This window comes from Salmo salar, chromosome 15 (genome assembly GCF_965601325.2).
Source record: "Salmo salar chromosome 15, fSalSal1, whole genome shotgun sequence".
Taxonomy (NCBI): domain Eukaryota; kingdom Metazoa; phylum Chordata; class Actinopteri; order Salmoniformes; family Salmonidae; genus Salmo; species Salmo salar.
The window spans coordinates 102,130,987-102,146,603 of NC_138305.1; the positions used below are offsets into that span (position 1 = coordinate 102,130,987).

A 15,617-nucleotide genomic window follows, 5' to 3' on the forward strand; every position below is an offset into this window, starting at 1 on the left:
TTAGAGTAGTTCATTGTGTTAGAGTAGTTCATTGTGTTAGAGTAGTTCATTGTGTTAGAGTAGTTCATCATGTTAGAGTAGTTCATTGTGTTAGAGTAGTTCATCATGTTAGAGTAGTTCATTGTGTTAGAGTAGTTCATTGTGTTAGAGTAGTTCATCATGTTAGAGTAGTTCATTGTGTTAGAGTAGTTCATTGTGTTTGAGTAGTTCATTGTGTTAGAGTAGTTCATTGTGTTAGAGTAGTTCATTGTGTTAGAGTAGTTCATCATGTTAGAGTAGTTCATTGTGTTTGAGTAGTTCATTGTGTTAGAGTAGTTCATCATGTTAGAGTAGTTCATTGTGTTAGAGTAGTTCATCATGTTAGAGTAGTTCATTGTGTTAGAGTAGTTCATTGTGTTAGAGTAGTTCATTGTGTTAGAGTAGTTCATTGTGTTAGAGTAGTTCATTGTGTTAGAGTAGTTCATCATGTTAGAGTAGTTCATTGTGTTAGAGTAGTTCATTGTGTTAGAGTAGTTCATTGTGTTAGAGTAGTTCATTGTGTTTGAGTAGTTCATTGTGTTAGAGTAGTTCATTGTGTTAGAGTAGTTCATCGTGTTAGAGTAGTCCATTGTGTTAGAGTAGTTCATTGTGTTAGAGTAGTTCATTGTGTTAGAGTAGTTCATTGTGTTAGAGTAGTTCATTGTGTTAGAGTAGTTCATTGTGTTAGAGTAGTTCATTGTGTTTGAGTAGTTCATTGTGTTAGAGTAGTTCATTGTGTTAGAGTAGTTCATCATGTTAGAGTAGTTCATTGTGTTAGAGTAGTTCATCATGTTAGAGTAGTTCATTGTGTTAGAGTAGTTCATTGTGTTAGAGTAGTTCATTGTGTTAGAGTAGTTCATCATGTTAGAGTAGTTCATTGTGTTAGAGTAGTTCATTGTGTTAGAGTAGTTCATTGTGTTAGAGTAGTTCATTGTGTTTGAGTAGTTCATTGTGTTAGAGTAGTTCATTGTGTTAGAGTAGTTCATCATGTTAGAGTAGTTCATTGTGTTAGAGTAGTTCATCATGTTAGAGTAGTTCATTGTGTTAGAGTAGTTCATTGTGTTAGAGTAGTTCATTGTGTTAGAGTAGTTCATTGTGTTTGAGTAGTTCATTGTGTTAGAGTAGTTCATTGTGTTAGAGTAGTTCATTGTGTTAGAGTAGTTCATTGTGTTAGAGTAGTTCATTGTGTTAGAGTAGTTCATTGTGTTAGAGTAGTTCATTGTGTTAGAGTAGTTCATTGTGTTAGAGTAGTTCATCATGTTAGAGTAGTTCATTGTGTTAGAGTAGTTCATTGTGTTAGAGTAGTTCATTGTGTTAGAGTAGTTCATTGTGTTAGAGTAGTTCATTGTGTTAGAGTAGTTCATTGTGTTAGAGTAGTTCATTGTGTTAGAGTAGTTCATTGTGTTAGAGTAGTTCATTGTGTTAGAGTAGTTCATTGGGATGCTAGGTGATTTTTAGATTATATGCTGTCCGTCTGTTTCTCTCTGTGACACTGCTGTCCAGTGAAGCATGGCTGTGGTTTGGTTGGAAGATTGGCGTTTCTATGGTGAAGCATGGCTGTGGTTTGGTTGGAAGATTGGCGTTTCTATGGTGAAGCATGGCTGTGGTTTGGTTGGAAGATTGGCGTTTCTATGGTGAAGCATGGCTGTGGTTTGGTTGGAAGATTGGCGTTTCTATGGTGAAGCATGGCTGTGGTTTGGTTGGAAGATTGGCCTTTCTATGGTGAAGCATGGTTGTGGTTTGGTTGGAAGATTGGCGTTTCTATGGTGAAGCATGGCTGTGGTTTGGTTGGAAGATTGGCGTTTCTATGGTGAAACATGGCTGTGGTTTGGTTGGGAGATTGGCGTTTCTATGGTGAAGCATGGTTGTGGTTTGGTTGGGAGATTGGCGTTTCTATGGTGAAACATGGTTGTGGTTTGGTTGGGAGATTGGCGTTTCTATGGTGAAGCATGGTTGTGGTTTGGTTGGGAGATTGGCGTTTCTATGGTGAAACATGGCTGTGGTTTGGTTGGGAGATTGGCGTTTCTATGGTGAAACATGGCTGTGGTTTGGTTGGGAGATAGGCGTTTCTATGGTGAAGCATGGTTGTGGTTTGGTTGGGAGATTGGCGTTTCTATGGTGAAGCATGGTTGTGGTTTGGTTGGGAGATTGGCGTTTCTATGGTGAAGCATGGTTGTGGTTTGGTTGGGAGATTGGCGTTTCTATGGTGAAGCATGGTTGTGGTTTGGTTGGGAGATTGGCGTTTCTATGGTGAAACATGGTTGTGGTTTGGTTGGGAGATTGGCGTTTCTATGGTGAAGCATGGTTGTGGTTTGGTTGGGAGATTGGCGTTTCTATGGTGAAGCATGGTTGTGGTTTGGTTGGGAGATTGGCGTTTCTATGGTGAAACATGGCTGTGGTTTGGTTGGAAGATTGCTGTTTTTTTCAACCAAGTACTAGATCCAGGGTGTCAATCATTTTGACCTTGCCATTTGTCTTTATTTTCTAAATTAAAATGGTCAACTTAAGTTTTCAAAAATAAAATAGGTTCTGCAATGTTGACAATCCAATAACAAGGTGTGGAGAACCAATCCAATAACAAGGTGTGGAGAACCAATCCAATAACAAGGTGTGGAGAACCAAACCAATAACAAGGTGTGGAGAACCAATCCAATAACAAGGTGTGGAGAACCAAACCAATAACAAGGTGTGGAGAACCAATCCAATAAGAAGGTGTGGAGAACCAATTTTTTTGATGAAAAAAATCTTTGGACGTCATTGGTCACGTTCTTGTGATAAAGTGATACAGGCATTGGCACACTGCTTTGAAGTACACTTTAACACACTGGGTGTTGACTGAAGACATGACAGTAGTTAAATGACCAACACCCTGGGTGTTGACTGAAGACATGACAGTAGTTAAATGACCAACACCCTGGGTGTTGATTGAAGACATGACAGTAGTTAAATGACAAACACCCTGGGTGTTGACTGAAGACATGACAGTAGTTAAATGACCAACACCCTGGGTGTTGACTGAAGACATGACAGTAGTTAAATGACCAACACCCTGGGTTGCCAAACTGCTGTATCTAAGCCACACATTTGTGATTTGTCAGTGCAAATACAGCCTCTGTCACACACTCTCTCACTATCGCTCTCTCTCTTACCCTTTCTCTCTCTCTCTCTCTCTCTCTCTCTCTCTCTCTCTCTCTCTCTCTCTCTCTCTCTCTCTTACCCTTTCTCTCTCTCTCTCTCTCTCTCTCTCTCTTTCTCTTACCCTTTTTTCTCTCTATCTCCATATCTATCTCTTACCCTTTCTCTCTCTCTCTCTCTCTCTCTCTCTCTCTCTCTCTCTCTCTCTCTCTCTCTCTCTCTCTCTCTCTCTCTCTCTCTCTCTCATCTGTGTTTCTCTGTGCAAGTTATTTACATTTCCAGAACACAGTTTGAGCTCAGAGCACTGTGCTTCAGAAGGTTTTAATGACTGTTTCAGAAACAGATTGTCCAATTTGAATTCCAGAAATACCTCTAGTCCACAATCTATAAATAACTGGACTGGACTCTTCTCCCTCTGTAGTTTTCTGTTCGGGGCTGCTGGGAACAAACCTTTAGGATCATTCAGACCATCTCAGAACATGTTTGAGCTGTGAATTCTCACAGGGAATGTCTGTCATCTGCTTGACAGACACACAGACAGAGTGACATTTTGAGGTCAATTATAGTAGGTGGAGGCACTTAGTTAACCTAGAATGTGCTTCATTACTACACACTTGCACTGTGTGTTTTAGTTCAGGTCTGAGAAGTGATCTGTCAACCATGTCCGTGTGATGAAGGCTCAGAGCGGTAAGGAGAGTAATCATGGTCAAACAGCTACTAGGTTGCCAGGTAAACATGAATGCATTGTATTCAGTTGTGAAAACATACATAAGCAAATTTTTTGGGATTCAAATCCCCTCCTGGTGTTCAATCTAGCAACCTTTTGGTTACTGGCCCAACGCTCTAACCACTGGGCTACCTGCCGCCCTAGCCACTGGGCTACCTGCCGCCCTAGCCACTGGGCTACCTGCCGCCCTAACCACTGGGCTACCTGCCGCTCTAACCACTGGGCTACCTGCCACCCAGGCAGAATTGAGGGGAATAAGTTATTTGGTACATCAAAGAAAGATTCTGTCCATTTAATACCGGGGCGCAACTACCACTGGGGACAGAGGGACATGTCTGAAATTGCATTTTTGTCCCCATCAGTTTTATCATTGGAAGGTGATCATTGAAATGTTTAATCATTGGAATGTGACACAAAACAAGTCAACGGTGTGCTTAAGGACCATGTGGACATCTCCGAGCGGTCGGGTAAGCTGTTTGGAGTGATACTGCCACTGGATAAACCAAAGTTGCGCCCATGATTTAATAAACAGCTCTTCAACCCACATCTGAGTTTGTAGGGAAAGAGGCTTCATGCACTCTGCAAACATTTCATTACGAGTGTTTGGTAGGTTAGGGGGGGGTGGAGGAGGGCGTAGCTAGTTTACAGGGTTTGGTAGGTTAGGTGGGGGTGGAGGAGGGCGTAGCTAGTTTACAGGGTTTGGTAGGTTAGGTGGGGGTGGAGGAGGGTGTAGCTAGTTTACAGGGTTTGGTAGGTTAGGTGGGGGTGGAGGAGGGCGTAGCTAGTTTACAGGGTTTGGTAGGTTAGGTGGGGGTGGGGGTGGAGGAGGGCGTAGCTAGTTTACAGGGTTTGGTAGGTTAGGTGGGGTGGAGGAGGGCGTAGCTAGTTTACAGGGTTTGGTAGGTTAGGTGGGGGTGGAGGAGGGCGTAGCTAGTTTACAGGGTTTGGTAGGTTAGGTGGGGGTGGAGGAGGGTGTAGCTAGTTTACAGGGTTTGGTAGGTTAGGTGGGGGTGGAGGAGGGCGTAGCTAGTTTACAGGGTTTGGTAGGTTAGGTGGGGTGGAGGAGGGCGTAGCTAGTTTATAGGGTTTGGTAGGTTAGGTGGGGGTGGTGGAGGGTGTAGCTAGTTTACAGGGTTTGGTAGGTTAGGTGGGGGTGGAGGAGGGCGTAGCTAGTTTATAGGGTTTGGTAGGTTAGGTGGGGGTGGTGGAGGGTGTAGCTAGTTTACAGGGTTTGGTAGGTTAGGTGGGGGTGGAGGAGGGCGTAGCTAGTTTACAGGGTTTGGTAGGTTAGGTGGGGGTGGGGGTGGAGGAGGGCGTAGCTAGTTTACAGGGTTTGGTAGGTTAGGTGGGGTGGAGGAGGGCGTAGCTAGTTTACAGGGTTTGGTAGGTTAGGTGGGGGTGGAGGAGGGCGTAGCTAGTTTACAGGGTTTGGTAGGTTAGGTGGGGTGGAGGAGGGCGTAGCTAGTTTACAGGGTTTGGTAGGTTAGGTGGGGGTGGAGGAGGGTGTAGCTAGTTTACAGGGTTTGGTAGGTTAGGTGGGGGTGGGTGGAGGAGGGCGTAGCTAGTTTACAGGGTTTGGTAGGTTAGGTGGGGTGGAGGAGGGCGTAGCTAGTTTACAGGGTTTGGTAGGTTAGGTGGGGTGGAGGAGGGCGTAGCTAGTTTACAGGGTTTGGTAGGTTAGGTGGGGTGGAGGAGGTGTAGATAGTTTACAGGGTTTGGTAGGTTAGGTGGGGGTGGAGGAGGGCGTAGCTAGTTTACAGGGTTTGGTAGGTTAGGTGGGGGTGGAGGAGGGCGTAGCTAGTTTACAGGGTTTGGTAGGTTAGGTGGGGTGGAGGAGGGCGTAGTTAGTTTACAGGGTTTGGTAGGTTAGGTGGGGGTGGAGGAGGGCGTAGCTAGTTTACAGGGTTTGGTAGGTTAGGTGGGGTGGAGGAGGGCGTAGTTAGTTTACAGGGTTTGGTAGGTTAGGTGGGGGTGGAGGAGGGCGTAGCTAGTTTACAGGGTTTGGTAGGTTAGGTGGGGGTGGAGGAGGGTGTAGCTAGTTTACAGGGTTTGGTAGGTTAGGTGGGGGTGGAGGAGGGTGTAGCTAGTTTACAGGGTTTGGTAGGTTAGGTGGGGTGGAGGAGGGTGTAGCTAGTTTACAGGGTTTGGTAGGTTAGGTGGGGGTGGAGGAGAATGTAGCTAGTTTACAGGGTTTGGTAGGTTAGGGGGGGTGGAGGAGGGCGTAGCTAGTTTACAGGGTTTGGTAGGTTAGGTGGGGGTGGAGGAGGGTGTAGCTAGTTTACAGGGTTTGGTAGGTTAGGTGGGATGGAGGAGGGCGTAGCTAGTTTACAGGGTTTGGTAGGTTAGGTGGGGGTGGAGGAGGGCGTAGCTAGTGTACAGGGTTTGGTAGGTTAGGTGGGGGTGGAGGAGGGCGTAGCTAGTTTACAGGGTTTGGTAGGTTAGGTGGGGGTGGGGGTGGAGGAGGGTGTAGCTAGTTTACAGGGTTTGGTAGGTTAGGTGGGGTGGAGGAGGGCGTAGTTAGTTTACAGGGTTTGGTAGGTTAGGTGGGGGTGGAGGAGGGCGTAGCTAGTTTACAGGGTTTGGTAGGTTAGGTGGGGTGGAGGAGGACGTAGTTAGTTTACAGGGTTTGGTAGGTTAGGTGGGGGTGGAGGAGGGCGTAGCTAGTTTACAGGGTTTGGTAGGTTAGGTGGGGGTGGAGGAGGGTGTAGCTAGTTTACAGGGTTTGGTAGGTTAGGTGGGGGTGGAGGAGGGTGTAGCTAGTTTACAGGGTTTGGTAGGTTAGGTGGGGTGGAGGAGGGTGTAGCTAGTTTACAGGGTTTGGTAGGTTAGGTGGGGGTGGAGGAGAATGTAGCTAGTTTACAGGGTTTGGTAGGTTAGGGGGGGTGGAGGAGGGCGTAGCTAGTTTACAGGGTTTGGTAGGTTAGGTGGGGGTGGAGGAGGGTGTAGCTAGTTTACAGGGTTTGGTAGGTTAGGTGGGATGGAGGAGGGCGTAGCTAGTTTACAGGGTTTGGTAGGTTAGGTGGGGGTGGAGGAGGGCATAGCTAGTGTACAGGGTTTGGTAGGTTAGGTGGGGGTGGAGGAGGGCGTAGCTAGTTTACAGGGTTTGGTAGGTTAGGTGGGGGTGGAGGAGGGTGTAGCTAGTTTACAGGGTTTGGTAGGTTAGGTGGGGTGGAGGAGGGCGTAGCTAGTTTACAGAGTTTGGTAGGTTAGGTGGGGTGGACGAGGGCGTAGCTAGTTTACAGGGTTTGGTAGGTTAGGTGGGGTGGAGGAGGGCGTAGCTAGTTTACAGGGTTTGGTAGGTTAGGTGGGGGTGGGGGTGGAGGAGGGCGTAGCTAGTTTACAGGGTTTGGTAGATAAGCTGGGGTTGGTGAAGGACATAGCTAGTTTACAGGGTTTTAATGGGTTGGGTGGGGGTGGTAAAGGAAGTAGCTAGTTTACAGGGTTTGGTAGGTAAGGTGGAGGTAGACTGTGTCTCTCTCTCCCTGAATACAGGCTGACTGGATTGATCCAGGGAGAGCTATTGTTGTTTACAAGCTGCTTCTTCTCCTCTCTCCTCTCCTGTCCGTCCTCTCCTCTCCCCTCCTTTCCTCTGCGGCCAGCGGAGATGATAGGTGGAAGTGGAGAGGAGGGAGAAGAGGAGAGGAGGAAGAGCTCCAGGGGAGCAGTGTAACAGCACCGCGACACTCCAGCACTAGGTTCCCTGCCAAGCTCAAGTTTCAATCTCTGCCTCAGAGAAAACCACAACACACTGACTGAGAGTTCAGCTCCAGTCCACCATCACGACTAAAGCTCCCAGTTTCACTCAGTCAACCCGAAAAGCCATTGTGCCCTGGGGAAATGAGGAATACCAGATCAGTGAATGGCCCTGTGATTTGAGCACATGTAACAAACCATGGCAAAATATTTTGCAACTGCAAATGTTTTGCAACAAAGTCCAGGTAGTCCCTCCTCATTTTGGTGTGTTTTCTTCCGTTTGGTGTCTAGTGAATATGACCCTGGCCCACCTACCTGACCCACCTACCTGACCCACCTAGACGACACTCCTCAGCTCTTAAAACCCTCTCGTCTTTGCCTCCCCAAATAAAGCTAATATCAGTTGAGGAGGCTCCTCTACCATACAAAAGGAGGCAGCAGCACACACACACGCACGCACACACGCACGCACACACACACACACACAGGTCCTTCAATAAATCCCTTGCAGGAACAAAGGCTGTCAGAGGGCTAGCTGCTGCTGAATAGATTAGTAAGATTTCCATAATTAGACCTCGGCAGCTTGCTGACAATGGGATCCTCTAGGCTTTGTCTCAGAGCCAACAGGATGGTCCGAGTGGTGGACGACACACACACACACACAAGGCAGGGCCGAGGGACCAGAGAGGATGTCTCGTGGACGAGCAGCTCTCACAATGACTCGAGAGACTCAGAGACAGTATTACTAAAACGGTTGAGTCAAGTTGGCTGGATGTCCATTGGATGCTGGACCATGTTGACCCCAATGCTTCCCACAGTTGTGTCAAGTTGGCTGGATGTCCTTTGGATGGTGGACCATTGTTGACACACATTGGAAACTGTTGAGCGAGAAAACCCCAGCAGCGTTGCAGTTCTTTACACCCTCAAACCAGTGCGCCTGGCACCTACTATCATACCCCATTCAAAGGCACTTAAATCTTTTGTCTTGCCCATTCACCCTCTGACTGGCACATAATTCATGTCTCAATTGTCCCAAGGCCTAAAAATCCTTCTTTAACCTGTTTCCTCCCCTTCATCTTGGCTGATTCTGGGACAAGGAGAGCTCTCCTTTAAGGAGTTAATGGAAGTCTATTGGGTGCTAGCTCAACAAACATACATTTTGTCAACAAGAAGTACAACATTCCAAATCTTTTACGAGATGAGAGTTAATGAACTTGCCATCTGTAGTATCGTATTGCTTTGGAATCGTGGCACCGTACATACTTACGAGGAAAAAAAGGCACGTTTCTCGACATATACACTGACTTTGAGAAGGGAGTGCGTGATGATTAGCTTAGCAACGACGTGACGCAGCATGACAACGTGAACGCGATTAGTCGACAGTCTGCTGGGTGGGGCGTTACGTGTTCCTTCATTCATCTCCTTCCTATAATATCTCTGGCAACGCACCATGCAATGCACCCTGGACTAAAGAGGCAGAAACATGTCCTAGACCCTCTGTTAAATAAAACATTTCTCAAGGTAGAAATTTTGCAAAAATATGAACTCTGGCTAATTCAAGAGAAAACGTCCTCCTGAGTTATGACATAGGCCAGTATTGATATCTGACATGTATGTTAGACGTTTTCACCATCTAAAAGTCCTGCTGCCTGGTCTAGTCCTGCTGCCTGTTCTAGTCCTGCTGCCTGGTTTAGTCCTGCTGCCTGGTTTAGTCCTGCTGCCTGGTCTAGTCCTGCTGCCTGGTTTAGTCCTGCTGCCTGGTTTAGTCCTGCTGCCTGTTCTAGTCCTGCTGCCTGGTTTAGTCTGCTGCCTGGTCTAGTCCTGCTGCCTGGTTTAGTCCTGCTGCCTGGTCTAGTCCTGCTGCCTGGTCTAGTCCTGCTGCCTGGTTTAGTCCTGCTGCCTGGTCTAGTCCTGCTGCCTGGTCTAGTCCTGCTGCCTGGTTTAGTCCTGCTGCCTGGTCTAGTCCTGCTGCCTGGTCTAGTCCTGCTGCCTGGTTTAGTCCTGCTGTCTGGTCTAGTCCTGCTGCCTGGTCTAGTCCTGCTGCCTGTTCTAGTCCTGCTGCCTGGTTTAGTCCTGCTGCCTGGTCTAGTCTTGCTGCCTGTTCTAGTCCTGCTGCATGGTTTAGTCCTTCTGCCTGCTACAGATGAGAATGACCTGAGTAATTTTTTTCTCTCTCGCTCTCTCTTTCTCTCTCTTAGTCTTTCTCTCTCTCTCTCTTAGTCGCTCTGTCTTTCTCTCTCGCTCTCTCTCTTACTCTTTCTCTTTCTTTCTTTTTCTCTCACTTCCTGTCGTCACTTCCTGTTGAACGTGAGACGAGGAAGAGCTCGGTTTGTTGTTTTGTAAAGTTTTGAAAGTCGTTTGAAAAAGTTTGGTTATATCTAGCTCCCTTTTGAGTTTGGATCCAGCGACATGGTTGACATCAGTTGATGGGACGCTACTATTTGTCCAGTGATCCTGCTGACCAAGGCCGGGTCTGAGGAGCTGTTTGGCATAGCAGCTAGCCTAGCTGTTAACTAGCTGCCTATCAAGCTACCAGGGTTTTCCTGAGGGCTTGAACGCAGCCCACGGGAGGTTAGCCTTTGTAGCTGGGACAGAGGATTGTCTCGGGCTTGTGGCTGTCTAGACCCCTGATATTTTGTTGTTGTTGTTGTTGTTTTCAATATTCCCTGCGACCTGCCCTGTCTGAAACTGCGAGGAGTAACAGCGTAACCTACTGTTGTTACCATGACAAACACCAAAGCCGGTGGGAGTACCGTTGAGGACAGTGGTGTCTCTCGATCACAGGTGAAGGATATTTTAAATGAACAAAAATTGTTCTACAAGCAGTTGTTACAACAAAAACAAAATAGCTTCAAGTGTTTTGTCCAAATACTGGTGGAGTCAACTAATAAAAGAATGGACGACCTGACCAGAGAGGTCCAGGACCTGAAGAACAGTTTGTAGTTCTCCCAAGAACAGCTCGATGAGTTTAAACAGGAGAACGGCAAGGTGACAGAAATCATTGAGAGAGGACATCAGTTCTGTATGTGAATCCATGATAACAATGACAAAGATTATCTCAATGGACAATCAAGGCAGAACAACATGGTTGTGGATGGAATTGCAGAATCTCCACATGACACCTGGACGGAGTCTGAGGACAAAGTGAGGGAAATGATCCCTGAGAAACTGAAGATGGACCACAGAAAGATTGAGGTGAAGCACGCCCACAGAACTGGAAAACCCAACACCGGCCCAGGTGACAGGCCCAGTCCGATAGTGGTCAATTTCCTGAGGTTCAAGGACAAGGTAGCTGTGGGGACATTCCTTACATCCGCTATGACAGGCTTATTGTCCACCCTCCTTCTCAAAAGCCTGGAAGGGATAAGAGAGCCAAGCCTATGGGTTCGTAGCTTCAACCCTGTAGCACACACACACACACTTACACACACCAACTGATTAATGGACTGCTGAATGTATATTCTTTTCTCTTGCTTTGTTTGCTCTTTTCCATATTATGTATATCGCTGATAAGCTACCCAGGAAAAAGCTGACAATAGCCCATATTAATATATGTAGTCTTAGAAATAAGGTTCATGAAATCAATAACTTCATATATTAGCATCAGATAACATGAATATATTAGCCATTTCTGAGACACACTTAGATAATTCATTTGATGATACAGCACTATCAATACAAGGATATAACATCTACAGAAGAGACAGGAATGCTTATGGGAGAGGTATTTATTCAGAGAGGTGTATGCTTAGAGAAGATCTTATGTCAATTGTTATTGAAGTGTTGTGGTTGCAGGTTCACCTGGCACATCTAAAGCCTTTTCTTATGGGGTGTTGCTATAGGCCACCAAGTGCTAACAGTCAGTATCTAAATAATATGTGTGAAATGCTTGATAGTGTATGTGATGTAAACAGAGAGGTCTACTTTCTTGGGGGCCTGAATATTGACTGGTTTTCATCAAGCGGTCCTCTCAAGAGGAAGTTTCTCACTGTAACCAGTGCCTGTACTCTGGTTCAGGTTATTAATCAACCTACCAGGGTGTTTACAAACACTACAGGAACAAGATCATCCACATGTATTGATCACATGTTTACTAATACTGTAGAACATTGTTCTAAAGCTGTATATGTACCCATTGGATGAGGTGACCACAATATAGTGACTATATCCAGGAAAGCCAAAGTTCCAACAGCCGGGCCTAAAATAGTGTATAAGAAATCATGTGTGTGGATGATTTTTAAAAATATTTGCTGGTCTGATGTGATTAGTAAGGAGCATCCAGGCGCTGCAATTGATGAATTTATGTAATTGCTTCTTCCAATTATTGATAAACATGCACCTGGTAAGAAACTGACTGTTAGAACTGTTGAGGCTCCATGGATTGATGAGGAACTGAAAAACTGTGTGGCTGAAAGAGATGGGGCAAAAGGAGTGGTTAATAGGTCTGGATGCACATCTGACTGTTTGACTTACTGCAAATTGAGAAATGATGTTACTAAACTCAACAACAAAAAATTATAAACTGTATTATGAAACCAAGATCAATGATATAAAGAATGATGGGGAAAAACCTTGGAGTACTTTAAATGAAATTATGAACAGAATTTCATCGAATCAGATGGCTTATTCATCACAAAACCATTTGATGTTGCCAATTATTTTAATGATTACTTCATTGGCAAAGTGTGAAAACTTAGGCAGGAAATGCCAACAACGAACAGTGAGCCATCGTACTCATCTATAAAAAAAGAATACTGAAAAAGCATTGCAAGTTTGAATTTTGTAGTTAGTGTGGGAGAGGTGGGAAAAGTATTGTTATAGATCAATAATGACAAACCTCTTGGCATTGACAACTTAAATGGAACGCTACTGAGGATGGTAGCAGACTCTATAGCCACACCTATCTGTCATACCTTTAATCTGAGCCTAGAGGAAAGTCCTTGTCCTCAGGCCTGGAGGGAAGCCAAAGTCATTCTGCTACCCAAGAGTGGTAAAGCGGCCTTTACTGGTTCTAACAGCTCTTAGCAAACTGTTGGAAAAATTGTGTTTGACCAAAAACAATACAAATTTCAGCATGCTTATAGTGAAGAACACTCAACATGTACTGCAATGACACAAATTGCTGATGATTGCTTGAAATAAATGTACAATAAGATTGCGGGAGCTGTGATGTTAGACTTCAGTGCAGCCATTGATATGTTTGACTATAACCTGTTGTTGAGAAAACATATGTGTTATGGCTTTTCAAACTGCTATATCGTGGAGTCAGATCTATCTATCTAATAGAACTCAAACGGTTTACTTTAATGGAAGCTTCTCTAATGTCAAACATGTAAAGTGTGGTGTACCGCAGGGCAGCTCTCTAGGCCCTCTACTCTTTTCTATTTTTACCAATGACCTGTCACTGGCATTAAACAAAGCATGTGTGCCCATGTATGCTGATGATTCAACCATATACGCATCAGCAACCAGAGATAATGAAGTCACTGAAACCCATAACAAAGAGTTGTAGTCTGTTTTGGAATGAGTGGCCAGAAATTAACTAGTCCTGAATATCTCTAAAACTAAGAGCATTGTATTTGGTACAAATCATTCCCTAAGTTCTAGAACTCAGCTGACTCTGGTAATGAATGGTGTGGCTGTTGAACAAATTGAGGAGACTAAATTACTTGGTGTTAGCGTAGATTGTAAACTGTCAATAAATATTGATTCAATGGTTGTATAGATGGGTAGAGCTCTGTGCATAATAAAGAGACGCTCTGCTTTTTTGACACAACACTCCACAAAGGAAGTCCTGCAGGCTCTAGTTTTATCTTATCTTGATTATTGTCCAGTCATATGACCAAGTGCTGCAAAGAAAGACTTAGTTAATTAAGCTGCAGCTGGTCCAGAACAGAGTGGCACGTCTTGCTCTTCATTGTGATCAGAGAGCTAATATTAATACTAGTTGAGAAAAGACTGACTGCACCACTTCTTGTTTTTTTGGCAACATTAATGTGTTGGAAATTCCAAATTGTTTGCATAGTCAACTGATACACAGCACTGACACAAACAATTACCAGACTTGCCGCCATGGGTCTTTTCACAGTCCCCAGGTTTAGAACAAATTCAAGAAAATGTACAGTATTATACAGAGCCATGGGTGCATGGAATTCCCTTCCATCTTACACAGCGCAAGTGAACAACAAACCTTGTTTAAAATAAACAAATAAAGCAACACTTCGCGGCACAACGCCTCCCCCCGATGTGACCTACTTTTTGTGTGTTTGTATTGGCATGTACAGTATGTGTAACTGATAGATGCACACACACACACTACATCTTAATGTTTTTAAATGTATGTAAATTCTGAAGTCTTTTCTCTGTAATGTCTTTTTCGTTATACGTCGGCCCCCAGTAAGACTAGCTGTTGGCATTGGTGTCGGCTAATGGGGATCCTAATAAATCCAAAATTAAAATCTCTCTGTTTCTTTTTCTCTCTCTCTCCTTCTCTCTCTCTCTTTTTCTCTCTCTCTTTTTTTTATCATCGCCATCACCACACCACTGCTATCATCACCACTACACTACTATCATCGCCACACCACTACACCATTACAATCACCACTACACTACTATCATCACCACACCACTACTATAATTACCACTAGACTACTATCATCACCACACCACTACTATCATCACCACACCACTACTATCATCACCACACCACTACTATCATCACCACTATACTACTATCATCACCACACCACTACTATCATCACCAGTACACTACTATCACCACCACTACACTACTATCATCACCACTACACTACTATCACCACCACTACACTACTATCGTCACCACACCACCACTATCATCACCACTACACTACTATCATCACCACTACACTACTATCATCACCACAATCATCACCACACCACTACTAACACAGACCACACCACTACTAACACAGCCCACACTAGTACTACCACAGCCCACACTACTTCTAACACAGCCCACACCACTACTAACACAGCCCACACCACTACTAACACAGCCCGCACCACTACTAACACAGCCCACACCACTACTAACACAGCCCACACCACTACTAACACAGCCTGCACCACTACTAACACAGCCTGCACCACTACTAACACAGCCCGCACTACTACTAACACAGCCCATACCACTACTAACACAGCCCACACCACTACTAACACAGCCCACACCACTACTAACACAGCCCACACTACTACTAACACAGCCCACACTAGTACTAACACAGCCCACACCACTACTAACACAGCCCACACTACTACTAACACAGCCCACACTAGTACTAACACAGCCCACACCACTACTAACACAGCCCACACTAGTACTAACACAGCCCACACTACTACTAACACAGCCCACACTACTACTAACACAGCCCACACTAGTACTAACACAGCCCACACCACTACTAACACAGCCTGGACCACTACTAACACAGCCCACACCACTACTAACACAGCCCACACCACTACTAACACAGCCCACACTAGTACTAACACAGCCCACACCACTACTAACACAGCCCACACTAGTACTAACACAGCCCACACTAGTACTAACACAGCCCACACCACTACTAACACAGCCCACACTAGTACTAATACAGCCCACACTAGTACTAACACAGCCCACACCACTACTAACACAGCCCACACTAGTACTAACACAGCCCACACTACTACTAACAAAGCCCACACTAGTACTAACACAGCCTGCACCAGTGCAATAGAGACTGCGTCATCTGTGGATCTGTTGGGGATGTATGCAAATTGGAGTTGGTTCTAGTGTTTCCTGGATAATGGTGTTGATGTGAGGCGTGACCAGCCTTTTCAAAGCAATTCATGACTACAGATGTGAGTGCTACGGGTACATTTTAGACAGGTTACCTTGGTGTTCTTGGGCACAGGGACTATGGTGGTCTGCTTGAAACATGTTGGTATTAAAGGTTAAAATGTCAGTGAAGACACTTGCCAGTTGGTCAGCGCATGCTCGAAGTACACGTCC

The 15,617-nt window shown here is 45.2% G+C and overlaps 1 protein-coding gene across 2 annotated transcripts in view; it reads left to right on the top strand.

Moving 5' to 3' along the window:
• LOC106572722 (fidgetin-like protein 2) overlaps nt 1-15,617 on the top strand; it is a 49,406-nt gene that overhangs the window by 27,317 nt on the left and 6,472 nt on the right. The gene's annotated exons all lie outside the window — the stretch shown is intronic.